At 38.1% G+C, this 23,192-nt stretch overlaps 1 long non-coding RNA gene across 1 annotated transcript; it reads right to left on the bottom strand.

The window, feature by feature from the left end:
- Positions 1-770: 770 nt before the first annotated feature.
- LOC149750854 (uncharacterized) lies at positions 771-22,241 on the bottom strand. Its single transcript, XR_016390903.1, has 3 exons — positions 22,127-22,241; positions 4,967-5,101; positions 771-3,561 (listed from the first exon to the last, which is right to left on the bottom strand). It is a non-coding gene; the product is annotated as an uncharacterized LOC149750854 (long non-coding RNA).
- Positions 22,242-23,192: the final 951 nt, after the last annotated feature.

The raw sequence follows: 23,192 nt of genomic DNA, 5'->3' as shown, positions 1-23,192 counted from the left end.
ACAAATGTATTCAAGATAAAACTAAAGAAAACCTATGGAAAGTTGTAGAAATCCAATCTCTTTCATGACAAGCTTTCACTGTCATTTACATTGCCACCAAACTAACAAAAAAGACTGATGAACTGGTAATCTTACAAACTTTATAGACCTAAAATACCAATATTTAACTTTAATGATATAATTAATTTTGTACATTAACATCACAAAATTACTTTTCTACGATCGAATTCCCTTACCTGATTTTCAGTTTCAAACAGAAGAAACCCGTAAGTTTCTTGAAGTTCTTCGTGAGTACAGTTACTTGCTTTTTTTTCTTGGTAAAGAGTTTTGTACCGTATAAGGAGAGAATAATCAAATGTTATAAACATGTTATTTTGCCTTGAAAATTAACTTTTAAAAATGCATCATCTGAATTCCTCCTGCTAAAAGACTAATGAAATTTATTATTTTTCTATTCCCTAGAATATATTATAATGACCTTTCAAGTGACTATTTCCAAGGATCTTTTATTTCAGCTGAAATGGGATAGCTAAAAAGAACTAGGCTTATATATCAAAAATAATGGGTCTCTTTCTTTAAAACTAAAATAAAGCAGACACAGTGTGTACCAAGCACCTCACCTCATTTAAGAAAATGTCATTTTTCACCAGTCACTTGACTGTACTGAAAACCATGCTCAGATGCAGAGTCCAAGTAAGAAGTATGGAGAATTGAAACTGCCCTCTGGAAGAGAGAGTCTGAACTCAAGGACACTGTCTCAAAAACTGCAAAACACAAACAAAAATAATGCAACTGTTTAAGATAACCAAAGGATGGGGAAAAGTGGCACACTAAATATCACTGAATACTGATACAGGAAATATATCATCTATGATAATAGGAAATAATCATCTATTTCCTTCCTGTATAATTAAGACATTTACAATGTGTTTTGGCTACCATATCTGGACTATCTTAAAAGATCTCACATGTGAAAATAACCTAAATGGATTACAACTGAGGGTGAATGACTTTTAATGCAAGAATAAATCCCTTTTGGTTTCAAGCTGGGCGCTGTAGCCACACTGGGTAAAAGCAGATGCAACTGTAGTGTCAAGTTGGTGGTCAGCAACTGCTTAGACCAATGCTTCTCATTCCTAAATTTTTTTAAACCTAAGCCACATTTTGATAAACTTACCCTTCCTGTCTTCTCACCAAATCCCCAAGGAAGTCTGTTAGGTTCCTTGGAAGGAGCCTACTACTGCACACTCAGCAAACACATTAGAAATCATGTTTCTTTGGGGCTTCCTCACCAGCCTGTACATGTCTATTAAAATTTACTTCTTATGGGCTGTATTATAAAATCATCATTTTACAAAAATAAAACTTTATTACTTTTCTTGAAAGTGCTTTCTTCAAACCATACCCATGTGTTATCCCAAAGATGCTGGTATACCCCTCCCATGAGAGGCATGCTTCCTAATTGAGAACTACTGACTCAATCCAGTAATTCTCTCGATTGAGCCCTTGTGTCTTTTGATTTTACCAGTCCTCACTTAGCAAGAACTGAGCCTAATGAGTTCTCATAACATTGAACTATTTGATTTGTTTACTCCTTTCTATTTACATCCTCTCTATTCTCTTTAACAAGGTTGGGGGGGCGGATACACACTGATTATTTGTAAATAATAGAGAGAATAATTTATGTAAGACTGGAAGTTTGGGCCTTACAGTATAAATAAGTACATTAATCTGGCTTCCTACTTATACCAGGACTCTGCCAATTACACTAGAGTTCAAAAGTTAAAGAAAACATAAGCTTTTTAATTAAAATTAATTTATGAACAACAGATTAAAAAACCCTAGACTATTACAGAAATCAAAACAAACATTTCAGTAAAATTCATTTGGACTAAACTGTCCTAATGCTTCAATTCCCAAGGTAATTTAAAAATGATTTTGATAATAATACTTCATCGTATCAAAAATAAAAGATTATAAATAGCACGGAAAGAAAGAAAAGAGGATGAAACACTTAAGAATATTCTGAAGTTGGCACATCTGATCTATATCGATTGTATCTGACTTTTATTTTTCCTCAGTTTCACCTTCTCTCTTTCAATATCGGTATACCAGTGCTGTGAAAAATATGGATATTCTAAAGAGATTCAAACAGCAAAACACCAGTGATAACAATTTAAAAATTATGGCTTTCTTTAGCTACTTCCTCAAAACAAACTGGGAAGCCTATGCACTTGCAAACTCCTTTTACAAATAATCTGTACAGCTAGCTCAAATGCAAATCAGGATTCCTTTAAAAATTATAATTTTGGAAACCTAGTATTTAAATTTTTTAAAAGGCAATATAATATTTAAAGAATCTAATTATACTATGAGGCTCAATATTTGTGAAAGATGTTGCTTACAAGTGAAAGAAATAAAAGTTGTCATAGCTTTGGAAATGACCAATCTATGATTATCAACTTCCCTAAATTCTGCAAGATGTTAATAGATTATAAGTTTCACAAGTACTGAATACTACATATATCCCCAATTTTGAGCGTCAACGCACAATAATAAACTGAAAACTGTGAGAAATAATGCAATTTAAAAGACCCCATCTAATACAATGTGGGGAGTACTGCTCCCAATAAAGCTAGGACTAATGGTAATGATTTAAAATAAACAAGGAGGAACAAGTAAGAAATGACTTATTTTGTACTTTTATACTGTAACTTCTAAAACCATTTATTTATGGTTAAAAATGCTTCCTTTTTATGTCAGCACTCTCCAAATAGCCATATGTTAGAAAAGTAATAATTTTACAGTTGGCAGAAGGAAAAGCATATCAAAAGAGAAGTTAATGGAAAACCACAGTAAACCCTGAATCTTTCATGACTTCATAATAAATGACCTCAATTATACTCTCAAGAAAGCACAAGTTTCCTGCTCTATAATTAAGGACATAATGAGAATTTTACTGATAAATCATTTGACGTTGTCTCTTCCCACACAATGCGCTTTCATTTAACCGCCTAAAACAAGCGTACAAAACGAGGAGCATTAAATAAATGGATAGTTTCATTTTTTGCTGAGCAATGCACATGCTCTAGTTTAACATTCAAGATGATCAGAATATTAAGAGAAAGAAGAGGGGGCTATTCCACAAAGAAATCTAAAGCAACATCTAAGAAGGTAACTTGAAAAGTACCTGTCTGTAAAGCATAAAGAGTGTCCCTTACGGTTTAAGTGATCAACAAAGAGCACATGGAAAAAACTGAAGTTGAATCAAAATGGCTCTGAAAACTGAGTTAATATTCCTTCCTGTAGCACCTGGCTTCGGGCACGTTTCTCTGCCATTTGTGGATTGGATCTTAAAAGTCAGGTCAAGCTTGGGTTTCCCTGGTGGCACAGTGGTTGAGAGTCCGCCTGCCGATGCAGGGGACACGGGTTCGTGTCCCGGTCCGGGAAGATCCCACATGCCGCGGAGCGGCTGGGCCCGTGAGCCATGGCCGCTGAGCCTGTGCGTCCGGAGCCTGTGCTCCGCAATGGGAGAGGCCACAACAGTGAGAGGCCTGCGTACTGCAAAAAAAAAAAAAAAAAAAAAAAAAAAAGTTAGGTCAAGCTTGACACAACAAGTTGGATTCTGCTCAAAGCGCCCTGCATCAATGTCCCCCATCTCAAAATCCATGACAGGGATACTGAGTGTCTGATTTCGGGACACTTTTTTCTCTCTTTATAACTTCTAATAAGAGAGATAAAAAAATTATAAACCAGCTTCTGATGCTATACCACAGGTATCTATTTTCCATTCTATAAGCATCTGGTCTGAAAGCAAATAATGAGATGAACAAACGTCAACAACTTAGGTGTCACAGTAATCTAACAGAATCTAGCCACTTCTCCATCTCCCCCAGACTTACATGACCACAACTCCTGTTTGTGAACTAAGCAATAGCACTTATCAAAGACAGAAACACTAAGAACCCAACAATATGTGCCATTAAAGGCCCTTATTAGTAGAAGGCAACCTACACCTTTTAATACTCTCCATGCCTATATACTGTATCTCCTCTAAGTAGGTCATTTGACAGTTGTTGAAGGAACAGCCCATTCTTTAATCACCTAATCCTAAAATGTACTACCCTTACCTTTAAGATATCAAAGGACTGCCAGTTTAAGATATATACAGCTTTTTTAGAACACAATTTGGCAGAAAGTAACAAAAACTTAAATGGGCATACCAAATAACCATTCCATTTCTGGGAATCTATTCCTCAGAAATATTAGCATAAGTGCAGGGGTTATATGTCCAAGGGTGTTCCATGCACCAACACCTATAACAGCAAAAACACTGGAGACAGCCTAAATTGCCATCAATAGGGAAACACCTTGCACTCACTAAATAAAAACAAAGTAAATCTGTATATACTGACGTACAAAGATATCTATTGTATACTACTGAGTGAATAATATGTATTATCTGTCATTTTGGTAAAAAAAAAAAAAAACCATAAAAAATTATGTGTTTGGAAGTATACAGAAAAAGATGTAGAAAAGATGGGAAATCCAACCGTTAACAGTATATACACCAATGGTGATTGGGGAGTGGACAAAAAGGAGAACTTATACTTTTGCCTTATATATATCACTACAATTTAGATTTTTCTTACATAAGCATGTATTACTTCTACTATTTAAAATATCTCAATTTAAAATCAAGTAAAATAAATCATAATTTCAAAGAAATACAGATAGAGGAGTGTGACAATTTCTCTTGAACACACACACCTTTTCTGATGCAATTTGCAAACTTAATCACCTATCAATTTTGGACTAATAATTATAAGAAATCTGTAGCTACTGGAAGTTAGAATTTTTAAAAAAGTCCTTTCATTTTACATGATCTAAATTAAAATCTAAAAAACTGTACTGTGCAGCTTTGGATTCATTAGTAATAGCTTATAGCATTTAGTTTAATACCCACTCTTCTCTGATATGAACCTTGTCTCGGTCTTCTCTCACAGGGAATGGAGCTGGGAGGGTGGTCTTAATTCATTTGCACCAAAGTATACCCCCGGACTTCTTGACATAGTCCTGTTCTCTGCTAATGTCATAAATGCTAAAATGAAAAAAGAAAAAATTAAATCATAAAGTGAATAGTTCTCTTTCAGGCATATCTACTATATAAATAAATGTTTACTGAGCATCTAGTTTGCATTAGGTACAATTTTGTAATGTTTCCCTTCTTTGTCAAGTCTCCAGAGCTAAAGGCTAAATTTGCTGTATAAGAAGTAGTAACACACATAAATTGAAGTGGTTTTCCCCCAATTCTTTAATTTCTAAAGAAAATTTTCTTCGCAGAGATAAACAGGAATCAATTTTGCCTCATTGAAAAAAACCTTTCAAAATGCACAGATTATAGAACCACACCCATGTTCTACTGGCTGGAAATAATAAAATCAAATAGAACACAAATAAAACCTCTCCCCACCCCTAAATAAGTAATATTTGATTCACCCTTCATTAAACAAAACTATTAGTGATGACTATTATGTGCCTAGTACTATGCTATACCCTGCATTTTATCAAGACAAACGAGAAAAAGTCTCTATGATGAAAGTGTCCCGGTGGCCTGGAGATCTTAGAATGCGCTCACAAAATACTCCTAGAGTGAGTGTGTGACCTTTGGAAAGCAAGGGCTGTATCTCCTGGTGACAGTGGTCTCAAAGAGGAAAGCAGAGCTGGAAGTAAAGACCCTCCCAAACCAGATTACACTTGCAACTTAGAAAAGGAGTAGCAACAAAGGCACCATATTTTTAAAAACAATCCTCAGCTTCAGGAGCAGAGGAGGGAACCCTTAAGCCTGAAAACTGCTCTGTTGCATCCGTACACTGGGCTCAAACACATCTTCAGAGCTAGAATAAGATGAAGGCAGGGAGAGGGCATCTTTTCCTTTGTCCTCGGTGAGAAAGCTTTCCCAGAATTCTCTCTGCAGGCACCCCATTCTCAACTCATTGGCCAGAACTGAGTCACACGTTTATTCCTAAAACAATCACTAACCAAAGAGAGTGGAATTACCATAATGAGCTTAGAGTAACTAAGAGTCACACAGCCCCCCACTCTCACCCGCCCAAGCTGCTCCTGAAGCATGGGATCACCCCAAAAGCTAGACAAAATTGTGGTTTGGGGGAAGGGAAGAAAAAGGGAGGTGATTACTGGGAAGGCAGTCAACAACATTATCACACTAAGGTCTCAACAAGTTAGTGGTAGGTCTGCACTAGAATCCTGGTCTCCTGAATCCCAATTTAATTCTCCCCTCTTGACATAATGAACGATATAATCAATATTGCTACTTTTTCTAAAGAATCTTAAATATATTCACACAGTTCTACCTCAAATCCTTTTTGAAAAAAGGTGTACTATTATAAAACTATACATGCTATTTTTTGTAAAGTATACTGAATTTCTCAAATAATGAACTGCTTGCAGTTCCTCATGTGTATCGTGTTTCCACCTCTGCATTTGCTATTTCTATTGCCCTGAAAATGTATACACTAGTGCCCTTTTTTGGCTTATCATTTGAATACTTACTTAGATTTCAGGTATCAGTACCTCTCTGAAACCTTTCATGACATATCCCATCTCAATGACACTGGCTGTTGGTATCACTGGCTACCCACTGTATCATGTTCCAGATTCTCCCACATATCTATAGTACTGATTTCGTTATAGATTTTTCTTCCTGCCACTGGATTAGATGAAAAACTTTCTTGACTGGACCTTTATTTTCTAAATACTTTCTCACTCTTTTTGTCTAATTGTTGTGGCTATTCTATTTTTTAGGAGAGTTCTTCAGCTTTATTATCTAATCCTTTCTTGCTTCCTGAATAATTTCTCTCCCTTTTTTAAAAAAAGAATCTCTTCTTTTACGTAAGTTGTAGTTTCTCTTTTCTTTTTAAAGATACCACAGTTTACAGATACTTCTATTTCTATTCCACCCATATTCCTGCCCTGAGAAGTACTTGGTACCTCTAAATCCTGAGCCTTTTCCAGATTCTGTGGAGGGAATCGGCTTGCTTCTCTTGTTGGCTTACCTCTCTTCAGCCTTCAGCATTCTCTAATCCACTAAATCATTTAGTAATTGACCACCTTCTTTTGTAGTTTCCCAAATGCTGATTTCATTTATCTTCTCCTTTCTCACTCTCTTGATCTTTGTGGATTTATATCTTTACTCTGTCACTATAATCTTAGTGGAATTTCCAGAGGAGTGTACAACTGGAGGTGTCACAGACATAACTGAAGTGTCTACTTAATGTAAGTCTTAATTTCTTCAATCAAAAAATGTGCAATATACCACCTACCATGGTAGCTACTATCACCATTATTTTTATTTTAACTTTTATAATTATGAAGACCTCATTTTATTTACTTATGTATTTATCACAGAACTAATTACATATCAAATCTTCAACAAATATTAATTTTAAAAGAATTAATTTTTAGTGTGTATTAACGCAATAACCATTTACTCAAATACATGAAAAGAACAGTCAAAGTAGATCTTCAACGATTTCTTTCAGAGTATTTATCATGGTTTATAATTACATAATCATAATTATTTCACTAATGTCTATTTACCTAATAAACCAAGCCTTATGAGGACAGGAATCATGTCTGTTTTGTCTACTTGTGATTACCCAGCATCAGCCCAATGCCTGGCACGCAGTGAATGTTCAGTAAATATGTATTTGATAATTAAAGGAAAGAATAATACTTATGCAATTTAATCTGTTCCAAAACTCAGAAAAAGAGCTTCCCGATTCTTTTTATAAAGCAGTCAAATGCTAACACCAAAATCTGACAAAGAAAATACTAAGAAAGGAAACTATAGATCTCACGAATATTGATACTAAAATCCTAAAATATATGTATTGGCAAAGGGAATCCATCAGGACACTAACATAATAACAGAAGTCAATTAAGGTACATTTTAGGAATGTATGAATTGGTTCAATAAATAGGAAATCCATAAATTTAACTAACCACATTAACAGGTCAAAGTTATCATGAGGGGCTGCTGGAACATGGGATGAGGCAGGAGAGCCACATGTCAGACTGTCCAAAGGAAGTTACTATATACTTCTTTCCAAACAGATGACTTAGATAAGTTTTTGTTGCTGCACAGTATTTTTTTCATTTCTGTAGTATTATTTTGGCCATACTTAATCTACAAAACAAATTGATGCTTCCAAATAAAAGAAAGCTGTTCATTTAATGTAACACAGAAAAAATCCTACCATAAGTTGTTTAGGGGAAAGAAAAGCTGATAACAAAGGAGAAGTATGTATATATATACCCAAAGTCTTAAGAACATATACTATGATTTAAACAATGGTCATCATCTGTATAATGCTTATCTGATGTTTTTCTTGTTTATTTGATTATGCGCCCACCACTAGATTATTAGCTTCATGAATACAGGAATTTATCCTTTTCCATGCTGTACCCCAGTGCCCAGAACAGTGCCTGGTACACAGTAAGGTTTCAATAAACATTTCATGTATTGAATGAATCACTCCATATTCCAAATCACTTCACTTCTCTACTTAAACCCTTCGCGGCTTCTCGTTGCCCCCAGAATACAACACACACTCCCTGCCATGGCCCTGTGAAATCTGACCCCTGCTTGCTTCCTCCACCTCACCTGATCCTCCCTCCTCTGGCTTACTACTACGGTCCAGCTACCCTGGTCTTTCCATTCAAGCTCTTTGCTCGTTTCAGGCCTTTGCACTTGCTGTTATTTCTGACTGAAACGCTCGCTCTCCTGTTTTGCCCTCGGCTTAGCTCCCTCTCTTCTTTGAGTGAAATCTCAAGTTATTCCCTCAGATAAACCTCCTCTGATCACCCCACCTAAAGTAGGTGTTTTCTTTAAATCACTCATTACAACATACAGCTATTTTGTCAATTTACTTTTGGGTGTGTGTGTGTGTCCATCTTCCCCAGCAGAATGTAAGGTCCACAGAGGCAGATACTCTTTGTCTTGCTCACAAAGACCTTCAGTACCCAGCAGAGCTCCTAGCACCACAGTACTCAACGCTCTACCAAGTTATCTTTGGGTAGGTCAAGTACAGGTAGTTCCTGTTTCATTCTTTTTACAGCTTTACGTATTATCTGAAATTTTACGTAAGCATAAATATAATCTGGGGAACTAAAGCTATTTTCATTTTGGAAAAAAAGATCTTCCATGGCCCTAAGTAGTAGCAAGTTAGTTTTTAAAATGAACACAAAGTAAATGAATGGAAATAGCATTTCCCATAAGCCAAAACAGTAAGAGACCCATAAGATAAAGCTTCTCTATTAAAAAATAGAAAATACTACAGAATGAGAAATGTATGATTTTTATAACAATTTTTAAGTTCTTAAAAATTTTTAAACTTTAAAAATTTCTTAAATTAAAAAAAGTCTACCATGTACAAAAGTTTAAATGTTTTCTAATGTCAAGATAATCACCCACAGAAAGAATAAAAACCAAGATACCCTTGCTATTATTTGAAGTGCAAAAGTCCATTTGGAATCACTGCTTTACAATTCAAAAGATTTCCTAAAATACTGTAAGTCTACACACACAGAAGAGTTGTAAAGAGTGATGCCATCTCTCTGGCAGTTCGGCAAGGGTTTCTCCACTCCACGCTCGCAGAATCCCATGAGTCAGGAGGCAAAGGCGCTCCGTAAACCCTTAAGTACATACAACCGTTTGTTCACCACCTACCTCGGCGGCCCCACCAAAGCTTCACTCCCCAAAGCCCCCTGAAGGTGGGACACCTAGTCCGTCCCTTCTCCCAGTCTCCTCGTCACCCAGTTGTCTGGCAGGCAGCTCACCGGCCAGGTGGGAGGCCCCAGACGCAGGTGTCTCCAGGAGCCCCTGGCTGGGTGGGGGTTAGGGCCGGCCCCTCCTCCTCACCTCATGGCGTGTGGCGGAGGGGGCTGTCCCTCTGCCCAGCTGGCCCCTCCGGCCCCCTCCTGCCAGCGAAAGCCAGTGTGGCGGGGGCGGCGCGGGCTGTGCCTTTAAAAGTCAACGAGGGCGGGTGGCGAACCGCGAGCCGCGCACGCGCGCACAGCCAGGCTACCTGGCCGTGCGCCGGGTCGGGGAGCCGCAGTCTGGTCCGAGGGCTGGACAAGCAGAGTGTCCTCAGTTCCCTGTTTCTGACGTCTCCCAATACTCTTAGGTGGACAGTTTTATTGTTATTTTACAACGATCGCTCCAAGCTTCAATTCCCTCGAAGGTCTTGCCTGCAGGTTATTCAGTAACCATTCTGGATTGCAAATCCTAGACCTAAACCGAAATCCATGTCTTTTCACCACAGTGACCCCAAGTTATTCTAACTCACCGCTGCTATAAAGCTTTCCCATTATTGTCTAGTAAACTCGCTGATTATAGTTTCATGGGGCTTTGCTGTGTAATTTACAAAAATAAAAGGTCTACTGAATATGGTTTTGGATACTCCATATATGCCCAGGAGATGCTGATACCAGCACCCAGGGTTGGGATGGGGTGCTTGTCCCTCCCACTAAGCCACACAGCCCTAACAAAACTCATGAAAAATAAAGTTGGAGTGTGTGTGTGCGTGTGTGCGTGTGTGCGTGTGTGTGTGTGTGTGTGTGTGTGTGTGTGTGGTGTTTGGCCTGATCTAAGGACGTCTTTCCTTTTGGCTTATGTTTTAACCAAGTAATCTAAGACATCCATATGCATTTCCTGGACCGTATCTGCACTTGCTAGCGGAAAACTAATCAGGAGCTCCTAGAGAATCATTGCCGCTATGGTATCGTACAAATAGAAAACATACAGGAAGACCTTAACTCACAAAGGAAATTACTTAAATTCATAAAGAATCACGTAGATTAATTACTATTGAAAATAGCAAAATCACTTTGCATATTTAACATATGCAATGGGAGAGCAACTGCCTTCTTCTTAAAAACTTTAAAAAATTATTTCCATTGCTAGGGGGAAAATTGGCTGCGGGTGGTAGTGGTGTGATGAATTGGGAGATTGGGATTGACATGTATACACTAATATGTATAAAATGGATAACTAATAAGAACCTGCTATATAAAATATAAAGAAAATTCAAAAGTAAAACAAAAATTATTTCCATTGCTAAAAATCCCTTTGTACTATGATTGTTTCATTTAACTGTGGCTTACTTTTAGACTTAATATTCAATTTTTGAAGACTGTTTGAACATTTTCAAAATCCATTTCTACTATAAAAAAGATTTCTATATAGCAGACAGATGCTTATAATCTTATATCATATTTTGTTTTCTTTCTTGCTATGCTGTGTAAAGAGTCAACAGATTCTTTGGAGAACATACTTTCCATATTCAAGATTATGCACTTTTTATTAGAATCACTTCGAAGTTGATATGGTGCCATTTTCAGACATCTGTATAAAGGAACCGGCCTTTGCTCTGGCTCATCAAACCACGTTTACTAATTTGTGCTTCAGCATTAAACTATCAGCCTGCAATGAATGGCTGCATTAAACTCATTACTGTATTTATACACTACAAAGATACTGTTAAGTAGTTTTGTCCTTCTTCCAAGAAAATCCTAAGACTAAATTTCTCTCAGGGTCAATTACATTTTAAGACCTGCTTTAGATTATTTTGATTATCACATATAACAAAAGGGAAAGTGACATCTAATCCATACCATAACAATGATTTTTTTTTAATCACCACCACCCCTAGATATATCCCATCACAAACGCCCTGGGCAGAGAATAGGCCTATTTACTAAAGGTGGCTCATAGAGAAGTGGAGGATAACCACAGGGTGAAGCAGGTGCTTCAACTGGTCAAAACAGGCCTCAGGAGTTGGGGTCTTGAATAGTTAATGAGGAAGCAGGTGTACCCAAAGGTTCTAAACAGGGTCTATTTCACCGTACCAAGGAGGGCAGAGTCTTTAACACAGAATATTACCAAGGGATTTAGTTATCCAATTAAGTGTTACTCAATTCTTAAGAGAAAACAGAAAGTATGCCCCAGACACTTCTTAGAAAATTCATAAATAAAAAGAGAGGCCAAATTTAAAAACAAAAGGCCAATTGAGTTAAACAATAAAAACCAAAAGCTAGTTCTTTTTTTTAAAAAAAAGATTTTTTTTAATGTGGACCATTTCTTTAAAACACTCTTTACTGAATTTGTTACAATATTGCTTCTGTTTTATGGTTTTTGTCCCCCCCCACCCCCGCCAGCCATGAGGCATGTGGGATCTTAGCTCCCCCACCAGGGGTTGAAGCCACACCCCCTGCATTGGAAGGTGAAGCCCTAACCACTGGACCGCCAGGGAAGTCCCCAAACTGGTTCTTTTGGAATAAGTAACCTTTAGCAAATATAATCAATAAAGAGAAGAAATTAAATGTCAACAAAAGGAGGCTAACCACAAATACAGGGAAAAATTTCTAAAATAATAAATTATCACACACTATACCAATAAATTTGAAAGTTATAAAAATATAATTTACTAACATTGGTCTAAGTGGAAGAAACATCTGAATAGACCAATTACGATGAAAAAACTGAAAGAGTAGTTGCAGTCCTACTCCTCTCAAAAGACCAGTTCCAGAGTTTTATTGTCAAGGTTCACTTTTCACTTATCAGATTATCAAAAATCCACGAGTTTGGCAATGCAGTCTGTTGGCGAAACTGTGGGAAACAAAGGAAAAGAAAAGCAAAAGACCAGGAGAAAATATTTACTATGAAGGTTATAAAAGATTTATTTATACATTAAGACAAACAGATCAACAGAACATAAAAATGGAAATTCACAGTTTAGGAATTATGAATAAGTCAATAAACACATTTCAAAACACCTCCAATTTACAGACTTAAAAAAGCCAAATAAACCCAAGCAAGATAAATATAGATACAGTGAAACAGCAGAAAGCTAAAAACAAAGGGAAAAATATTAAAGCAGCCAGAGACAAGGAACTGAAAGACTGACAGGTGACTTTTCAATAGCAATAATGGAAACCAAAAGGCAGAGGAATGAGATCTTCAAATTGCTACAAGAAAATAACTGCCAACCTAAACTGCCATATTCAGCAAAAACATCTCCCTTAAGTGATGGTGAAACAAAGACACTTTCAGGTAAACACAAACTAAGAGAGTTCATCTATTCTAAAGGATAGACTTTAAGCAGAAGGAAAATGGCCCTAGGTGGATGGTCTAAAAGATAAAACAATCAATGAATAATAGAGAAAGTAGCAAAAATGTGGGAAATATAAAAAAGGACTGACGGCAAAACACAATAACAATTCTAAACAGGTCTCCTTCTGTCTTGTAAGAATATTAAAAAAAAATTAAACTACATAATAATAACATGTTAAGTCATGAGGGGCTGAATAAAATTAAACTACTAAGGTTCTTGTATTATCTAAGAGGAAGGTAAAGATGTTGGTTATTTTTATTATTTAAAAAAATTTTTTTTTTGCGGTACACGGGCCTCTCACCACCGCGGCCTCTACTGTTGCGGAGCACAGGCCCCCGGACGCGCAGGCCCAGCGGCCATGGCCCACGGGCCCAGCCGCTCTGCGGCACGTGGGATCCTCCCGGACCGGCGCACGAACCCGTGTCCCCTGCATCAGCAGGCGGACCCCCAACCCCTGCGCCACCAGGGAAGCCCTACTGGTTATTTTTAGATTTTGAAAAGTCAAGGATGCATGATATTTCTAGGATAACTATAAAAAGAGAAAAAAGTATAAAACTTCTGAAATAATATACGGGGAAAATGAAATGATATAAGATATTAAATAGCTATTTTAAAAAAATAACAAAAAAGGAGAAAAAAGAAATATAAAACAGCCAGGACAAATAGAAAGCAAAAATAAGAGCAACTGTAGCAAATGTAAATAGGCTATATCCCAGCTAAACATGTTTGAAAATTGCATTAAAATTCCAACTGATGCTCTTTAAAATAAGCATATCTAAAGCATACACATGCATACAAATCTATAGCTATCTCAAAAATAGTTTAATAAATGAAAAAACAAAAAATAAACACAAAAAGAAATATATGATAAGACTTCCCTGGTAGCTCAGTGCTTAAGAATCTACCTGCCAACGCAGGGGACACAGGTTCAAGCCTTGGTCTGGGAAGATCCCACATGCTGCAGAGCAACTAAGCCCATGTGCCACAACTACTGAGTCTGCAAGCCAAACTACTGAGCCCACGTGCCACAACTACTGAAGCCTGCGAGCCTAGAGCCTGTGCTCCGCAACAAGAGAAGCCACCGCAACGAGAAGCCTGCACACCACGACGAAGAGTAGTCCCATCTCACCGCAACTAGAGACAGCCCGCACACAGCAACAAAGACCCGACGCAGCTGAGTATAAAATATAAACAAATAAATAAAAAAAGAATTAAAAAATAAAAACAAAGACATGATAGAGATAATCACAAAGCTAAAACAGGATTCACTAAAAAGACTAAGATCGATGATAAACTACAGGCAAGATGAATTAATAGAAAAGGAGGAGGGGAGTTGGGAACAGAAATATGCATTATCAGAAATGAAAAAAGGAGACATAATTACACATTCTTCAGACATTAAAAATAGGAAGAGGGCACTTTTAACAACTCTGTACCAATAAATATTACAAATTTAGACAAAATGGACAGAGTCCTAGAAAAAATCTAATCTACCAAAACTGACATAATTTTCTTTAAGAATCTAAGTAATCCTGCTACTATTAAAAAAATTAAATCACTAGTCAAGAATCTGCCACCACCAAAACTTCAAACCCAAGTGGATTCAATGGTAATTTCTACCACAACTGGTTATCCATATGTGAATAAAGTTAAAATTACAGCTATACTCCAAACTACCCACAAATAACAATTCTAAATATACAGACATGAAATAAGAATGTTTAAAATTAAGAATTACTAGCACCACAAAGAGAAAAAGAATTTGCAACCTACTTAACTGTCAAAAGATTAGTACCTAGAGTATGTAAAGAAGTCCCAAAGTTCAACAACCCAATAAAAAACAGAAAAATGGACAAAGAATATGAGCAGTTAGTACAAAAAAAGAGGGGGGAAAGACCTTTAAGCATATATAAAGATGCTCAAACAGTCCAAGAAAATGTAAATTCAAATAAACTGATACCACTTTTCACTGATCACACTATCAAAACCTATAAATTTATAAGCATATTCCGTGAGGCGAGGTTTTAGGAAAAATAGTCACTTAGGTATACTGCAGGTAAGAGTGCAGAATCCAAGGAAAAGCAATTTGGCAATATTTACCAAAATTTCAAAAGCATTTACATATTGACCCAACAATCAGTTTTGGAAATTAACTGTATAGAAATCTCACATACAAAATGACAACTCTACAAAGTTACTCCATGCACCACTGTTTTGTTTTTTTTAATAGCAAAAGATTAGAAAAATATCAAATACTCTATCTACTACAGATTAGGTAAAACTGGTACAGCCACAAAGTAGAAAACTGCTTTTCCTACTCTATAGAATGAGTATGCTTCCTCTATACTGATTTGTGAAGACTTCGAGAATATGCTGAAAAGTGGAGGAAAATAAAGGAGCATAATAGCAGAAATTAGAGTAAGAAGGAGGAATATCAAAAAATACACTGGGGGAATGAGCTGGACAGGTACAGGGAAGAAAGACTTTCTTCAACGTATGCCTTTACATGTTTTTAAATTGTTTAAATAAATGATCCTAGTAACTTTTTTAGCAACAGGAAGAGTTCATCAACTAGTATATATAACATATTTCATTTTAATTCGTAGATATTAGTAAGAAAAAACAAGCAGCCTGTAGAAAACAGACCCTGAGTTTCTTTTAAGTAATCAGAGAAATGCAGTTTAAAACCACAGTAATATATCATTTCACTTCTACCAGACCAGCAAAGATTTTAAAAGTTGGACAATGCCATATGTAGAGAGAATGGTGAGCAAAGGGAGGTTTCATTCACAACTGGTGGAGTATATATCAGAATCACCATCTGGGGAAAGTTAGATATTATCTAATGAAATTGAACATGCAAATATCCTCCCAATGGATCTAGCACTTCCACTACAAATATGCCCGATCAACAGTACTGTGTATATGCACTTGGAGATGACTGAGAACATTTATGGCTCCACTAATTATAATGGCCCAAATGTTGGTAATAACCAATATGTTCATAAAGAATAAAATGGATCAACGTATAATATATTCTTAGAGTAGATTATTATACTTCAACAAAAACGAATGAATCACAGGAGTGGTTCTCAAAGTGGTGATGATAATGTAAGTGAGTTTTTGGTATTATATATTGAAATGTGCCATCATTTGGGAAATCTACATAATTCAGTGAACTAGTATCTTCCTCATGACCAATGCATGGGTGAAAGATCCCTTTAAAGTGCAAGCTACCAGACAAACATGTCACAAAGGAAGAAAACTACAGGCCAATATCACTGATGAACATAGATGCAAAAATCCTCAACAAAATACTAGCAAACAGAATCCAACAGCACATTAAAAGGATCATACACCATGATCAACTGGGGTTTATCCCAGGAATGCAAGGATTCTTCAATATACAAAAGTCAATCAATGTGATACACCATATTAACAAACTGAAGGAGAAAGAGCATATGACCATCTCAAGAGATGCAGAAAAAGCTTCTGAAAAAATTCAACACCCATTTATGATAAAAACCCTCCAGAAAGTAGGCACAGAGAGAGCTTACCTCAACATAATAAAGGCCATATATGACAAACCCACAGACAGCATCGTTCTCAATGGTGAAAAACTGAAACCATTTCCTCTAAGATCAGTAACAAAACAAGGTTGCCCACTCTCACCACTATTATTCAACACAGTTTTGGAAGTTTTAGCCACAGCAATCAGAGAAGAAGAAGAAATAAAAGGAATCCAAACCAGAAAAGTAGAAGCAAAGCTGTCACTGTCTGCTGATGACATAATACTATAGAGAATCCTAAATACTCTACCGGAAAACTACTAGAGCTAATCAGTGAATCTGGCAATGTAGCAGGATACAAAATTTATGCACAGAAATCTCTTGCATTCCTATAAACTAATGATAAAAAATCTGAAAGAGAAATTAAGGAAACACTCACATTTACCACTGCAACAAAAAGAATAAAATACCTAGGAATAAACCTACCTAAGGACACAAAAGACCTGTATGCAGAAAACTATAAGGCACTGATGAAAGAAATTAAAGATGATACCAACAGATGGAGAGATATACCACGTTCTTGGATTGGGAGAATCAACATTGTGAAAATGACTCTACTACCCAAAGCAATCTACAGATTCAATGCAATCCTTATCAAACTACCAATGGCATTCTTCACAGAACTAGAACATAAAATTTCACAATTTGTATGGAAACACAAAAGACCCCGAATAGCCAAAGCAATCTTGAGAAAGAAAAACGGAGCTCGAGGAATCAGGCTCCGTGACTTCAGACTATACTACAAAGCTACAGTAATCAAGACAGTATGGTACTGGCACAGAAACAGAAATATAGATCAATGGAACAGGACAGAAAGCCCAGAGATAAACCCACGCACATATGGTCACCTTATTTTTGATAAAGGAGGCAAGAATATACAATGGAGAAAAGACAGCCTCTTCAATAAGTGGTGCTGGGAAAAACTGGACAGCTACATGTAAAAGAAGGAAATTAGAACACTCCCTAACAACATAAACAAAAATAAACTCAAAATGGATTAAAGACCTAAATGTAAGGTCATACACTATAAAACTCTTAGAGGAAAACATAGGCAGAACACTCTATGACATACATCACAGCAAGATCCTTTTTGACCCACCTCCTAGAGTAATGGAAATAAAAACAAAAATAAACAAATGGGACCTGATGAAACTTAAAAGCTTTTACACAGCAAAGGAAAACACAAACAAGATGAAAAGACAACCCTCAGAATGGGAGAAAATATTTGCAAATGAAGCAACTGACAAAGGATTAATCTCCAAAATTTACAAGCAGCTCATGCAGCTCAGTATCAAAAAAACAAACAACCCAATCCAAAAGTGGACACGAGACCTAAATAGACATTTCTCCAAAGAAGATATACAGATTGCCAACAAACACATGAAAGGATGCTCAACATCATTAATCATTAGAGAAATACAAATCAAAACTACAATAAGGTATCACCTCACACCAGTCAGAATGGCCATCATCAAAGAATCTACAAACAATAAATGCTGGAGAGGGTGTGGAGAAAAGGGAAGCCTCTTGCACTGTTGGTGGAAATGTAAATTGATACAGCCACTATGGAGAACAGTATGGAGGTTCCTTAAAAAGCTAAAATTAGAACTACCATACGACCCAGCAATCCCACTACTGGGCATATACCTGAGAAAACCATAATTCAAAAAGAGTCATGTACCACAATGTTCACTGCAGCTCTGTTTACAATAGCCAGGACATGGAAGCAACCTAAGTGTCCACTGACAGATGAATGGATAAAGAAGTGGCACAGATATACAATGGAATATTACTTAGCCCTAAAAGGAAACAAAACTGAGTTATTTGTAGTGAGGTGGATGGACCTAGAGTCTGTCGTACAGAGTGAAGTCAGTCAGACAGAGAAAAACAAATACCGTGCAATAACACATATATATGGAGTCTTTAAAAAACAAAAGTTCTGAAGAACCTAGGGGCAAGACAGGAATAAAGATGCAGACGTAGAGAATGGACTTGAGGACACGGGGAGGGGAAAGGGTAAGCTGGGATGAAGTGAAAGAGTGGCATACTACCAAATGTAACACAGATAGCTAGTGGGAAGCAGCTGCATAGCACAGGGAGATCAGCTCGGTGCTTTGTGACCACCTAGAGGGGTGGGATAGGGAGTGTGGGAGGGAGATGCAAGAGGGAGGAGATATGGGGATATATGTATATGTATAGCTGGTTCACTCTGTTATAAAGAAGAAACGAACACACCATTGTAAAGCAATTATACTCCAATAAAGATGTTAAAAAAAAATGCAAGCTAGACCAATAGGTTTTAATATCGCATAGTTTGAGAAGTTCACTGATTCCAAACTCTATACTTCAGCTAACCTTTAAGAAACTATTAGGTTTTGATGAGTATTAAAGAAAAATATAACTATTTAAAAGAATATTAAAATATTCCTCCCTCTTCTAAACATACAGCTCAGTGAGGCCGGATTTTTTCATATACTTCAACTAAAACAGTATATTGCAACTAACTGAATGGAGAAGCAAACATGAGACTCTAGTCATTAAATATATTTGCGAAAACGTAAAACAAAAACACTCTTGCCACTAACTTATTCTGGGTTTTGGAACCCAGTTATTTTTCATTAAAAATGCTGTTTAAGATGTAGTAGGTTTACTATTATTAGTAGTAGTATTTTTTAGAGGTATACACTTCTATAAGCAATACACCATATACTTAATGGTATATGTAAATATACCAATATCTACGTTTAAAATTGGTTGGTTTCAATATCTAATATAATATTGATCCACAATATGACCCACAAAGGATCTTTGTGGTCCTCAATACTTCCTAGAACTGTGAAGGAGTCCTCAAGTTTCTGAATTGAGCTATAGGTACATGCTTCAACAGGGATGGATCTCAGAAACATAACGTTTAACGAAAGTAATTCACAGAGTACACAATATGATTCTACTTAAAGTTCAAAAACAGGTGAAAGGAAACAATATGTTGGGTAAGGATACATATATGGTTGATAAAACTGTAAAGAAAAGCAAAGGGATAATTAACACAAAATTCAGGACGACCATGGTGATGGGGGCAGAGAATCCTTTGTTTCTGGAGAAAGGCACACACCAAAGGCTTCTAAGGTACTTGTGATGGTCTATTAAGCAGAGTACACAGATACAGTTTTTTGGTTTTGTTTTTTAAAACAGTATATACAAATGGTATATTTCACAACAAAAATTTTAACAGAAGAAACAAGGAGGCATACCTATCCTCTTAGAAGAAAAAACTCAAAAGAATGTCTCTTCTCAAATTAATCTATAAATTCAATGCAATCACAAACAATATCTATCCCAGCAAGATTTTCTACAGAACTTGAAAAGATGATTTTAAATTTCATCTGGAAGAAAAATGCAAAAGAAGAGCCCAAAACTTTTTTCAAAAGAAAGTACCAAACTATATTATAAAGCTACAATAATTAAAACAGTGTGGTAGTAGATAAATGGGTCAAAGAAAAGAAGAAAATTCAGAACTCAATTTAAAAAAAAAATCAGCAAAGTATATGACCTGGCCAAAAATGCTTAATTTTCCTACTATCCAAGGAAGATAAACATTTAAATGAGATGTTATTTCAACTATTAGAAAATTAGTAAAATATTACCATCCGGTGCTGGCTAGTGGGGAGACAAAACACATCTTTTGAGAAAGTGAATATAAAAAGGTACAATCATTTGAGGGTAATTTAATAGCGTTATTATCCATCACTCTCAGAAGCAATCAAGTCTACGATTCATAGAAATACTATGATGAGCGCATGAAACACTGCTTATAATGGCAAAAAAATCACTGCAGCATTTTAGTTATAAGGGAAAACTTGAAAATAATTTAAACGTCCATCAGTAGAGGAATGAAAGACTCATTTGACAAACAGATGTCATATCTATTTAATTACACTAAATAGATATATCACACTGCATTTATTTAACAAACACTACGTCTCAGTTAAGTTTTTAGACACTTTGCAGATTTTAATTCACTTAAGCAACTATGTCTGGATTACAGGAGATGCTCCTGATACAGCTCTTTTTAAAAAAGAACTGGTTACACTTGGACAAATGTCCTGAAAACACAAAATTTCAAACACTGTTCTTTGTCTTCCTTAAAATAGTTGTGAACACTGTGTCACTTTTAATTTTTCTCCAGTCTGAGTTATTTACTGTTGTACTGAGTATACTGTATAGAGCTATCTGGTTCTAGAAGGCAGTTTTTCAACAGAAAAGTATTTTTACACTATTAAGGAATAGCAGCTTTGTTATAAACCTCCTGAGTAAGCTTACTACCAATCTCAGAGCCTATAATATTAAATATATCCAAACCCCTTTCCCCTTCTAATGCTTTTTCAGGGGAACACCGTGGGCCCTTGGATCACCAACGTTACTGCAATAACACCGTACGCTTGCACAGCACTTAACGTCTGGAATATATTTTCAAAAACCTAACTGTTCTAATTTTACCTTACAGGGAGAATAAAGGGTAAAAGAGGTGTATTTAAATATATGGATTTCAAATAGACAAGTGGTGATTAAGAGAAACTTGAGGATTTTCAAAGGATCTTCCCCCCAATTTTGAGGTTAATGTGCCACGTTCTCCCACAAATGCTGCTTGGTGCCACCTTCAGACAAACTGCTGGGTTGAATGGAGCAACCTACGATGACGCGCTACTTCTGTTTTCAGCTAAATGACCCTCCCTGGGGAAAGACCTCTTCTATGCCTACTTTAAAAAAGAAAAGGTCACACACGGCCAATGAAGTCTATGCAGAAGGAAAGCGGAGGTGCGGCCTTAACCAAGAATCCTTAGAAAAGTACTTCACTGCCAGTCCCAACCCAAGGAGCAAAGAAAGCTTCAGCTGGCCACTTCTTAACAACGTCCACGAGGATGCAGCGGTCCTCTCACAGGCAACTCAAAGGAAGTGCTGAACCGCCCTACACTTCCCGCCTCCGAAAGGGGAAACAGGAATTCTGACGCCTTACACACCTGGAAGACGCTGACTGACTAGAAACAGGTGCAGATCGGTGTGTTAGCAGCTGAGAGCGGCCACAGGTGGAGTCAGAGCCGAAGCAGCAAAGCAAAAGCGATTCTGAAAATCTCCGACCCCCGCCCCTCCCACCCAGAGCAGCGCTACCAGGCAAGAACGCGTGAGTCAACTCAGCATCCAGGAGAAGCATGCAAAGTCGACTGGAACTCAATTTTTCATTAAAAAATAAAATGACAACAACGAACCCCGCACAACCCGAGCGGCCACGCCGGGCACTCGGCCCCGGAGGACGGGCTCCTCTCGCCTGCCCTCTGGGTGGGCGTCCACGAGAGGCAGTCTCACCTGTCCTGTGCGCCGCCGCCGCCCCCGCGGACCGAAGATAAGCGTTCAGTTTCCTCTCCATGCTAAAATGCTGTCCGCGCCTCCACACGCGCTTCCTCCCCTCAGGCCCTCGAGGCCAAGCGTGACAGATCCCGTCGGACCCTGCCAACCAGCCGCGCCCGGGCCAACTCCCCGGGCCGGGGAGCCTTCGGGCCGCCCCTTGCAGCGACTCCCCTCCTCCCGGTTCCATAGGGCCCGCGTTCGCACAGGCTCGTCAGCGGCGCGCGGGACCCTCCACGTCGCAAACAGTCCTTCCTCTCCGCCCTTGTGCCAAGAAAGCCGCCCGGGCGTCGCGGGGCGGCTCCGAGGCGCTGGCGGGAGTGACGCGGACCCGGCGTCCAGGCTCGGAGCCTGCAGGCCTCGCCGCGCTCGTCAGCCAAACAAACGCTGCTCCTGCCCCAGAGGATCATAGGAAGGCACGAACGCTGAAACTCCGCACCACCTGAGGTAACAAGTCGACTTTCTCAGTGACTGACGCTGGAACCCGGAAGTAAAACCCCACGCCCACAGGAAGCGGAGGTGGGGGAAGAGAAAGTGAAAACTGAACTGTGGCGTCCCTAGGAGGCAGGAGCCAATCGCTGGGGAGAAGCCGACGCGCAGGCGCGAGCTGCGGCCCTCGTCCACGCGGCGCTCACCTCTCTCCTCTACGCAGGCGCGAGGCCGCGGCGCGGCCCGGGATTGGACAAAGGATTCTGGCGGGCGCGGTTGCCCGGCGGGCGGAGCTGGGCGTCTCGCGGGGCCGACGCGTCACCGGAAGCGGAAGGCGCGCAAGGAGAACCGCGGAGGCGCGGCCATGACGGCGTTGAATGTGTTGGCGCGCGTCTTTCGCCTCACCGTTGGGAGTATTTACCTCCTTGAGTCTCCTGCTACAGCTGCCGCAGCGTCGCTTGTCTTGTCTTGCCCAAAAGCGACGTTTACGAAATCACGTTGATCCATGTAACATTTGTTTATGTGGTGGGTTCCCTAGGAAAACACCGCTAGAAGCTTCTATTCCATGCAGAGTTACGGGAATAGCATTACTATAGCA

The sequence above is a fragment of the Delphinapterus leucas genome, chromosome 1, assembly GCF_059928025.1.
Source record: "Delphinapterus leucas isolate spDelLeu-1000000601 "Yukka" chromosome 1, BTC_Dleu_Yukka2, whole genome shotgun sequence".
In the NCBI taxonomy this organism is placed as follows: Eukaryota; Metazoa; Chordata; class Mammalia; order Artiodactyla; family Monodontidae; genus Delphinapterus; species Delphinapterus leucas.
Note: the sequence above shows the minus strand (reverse complement) of the source record. Positions and strands in the feature narration are given on the sequence as shown.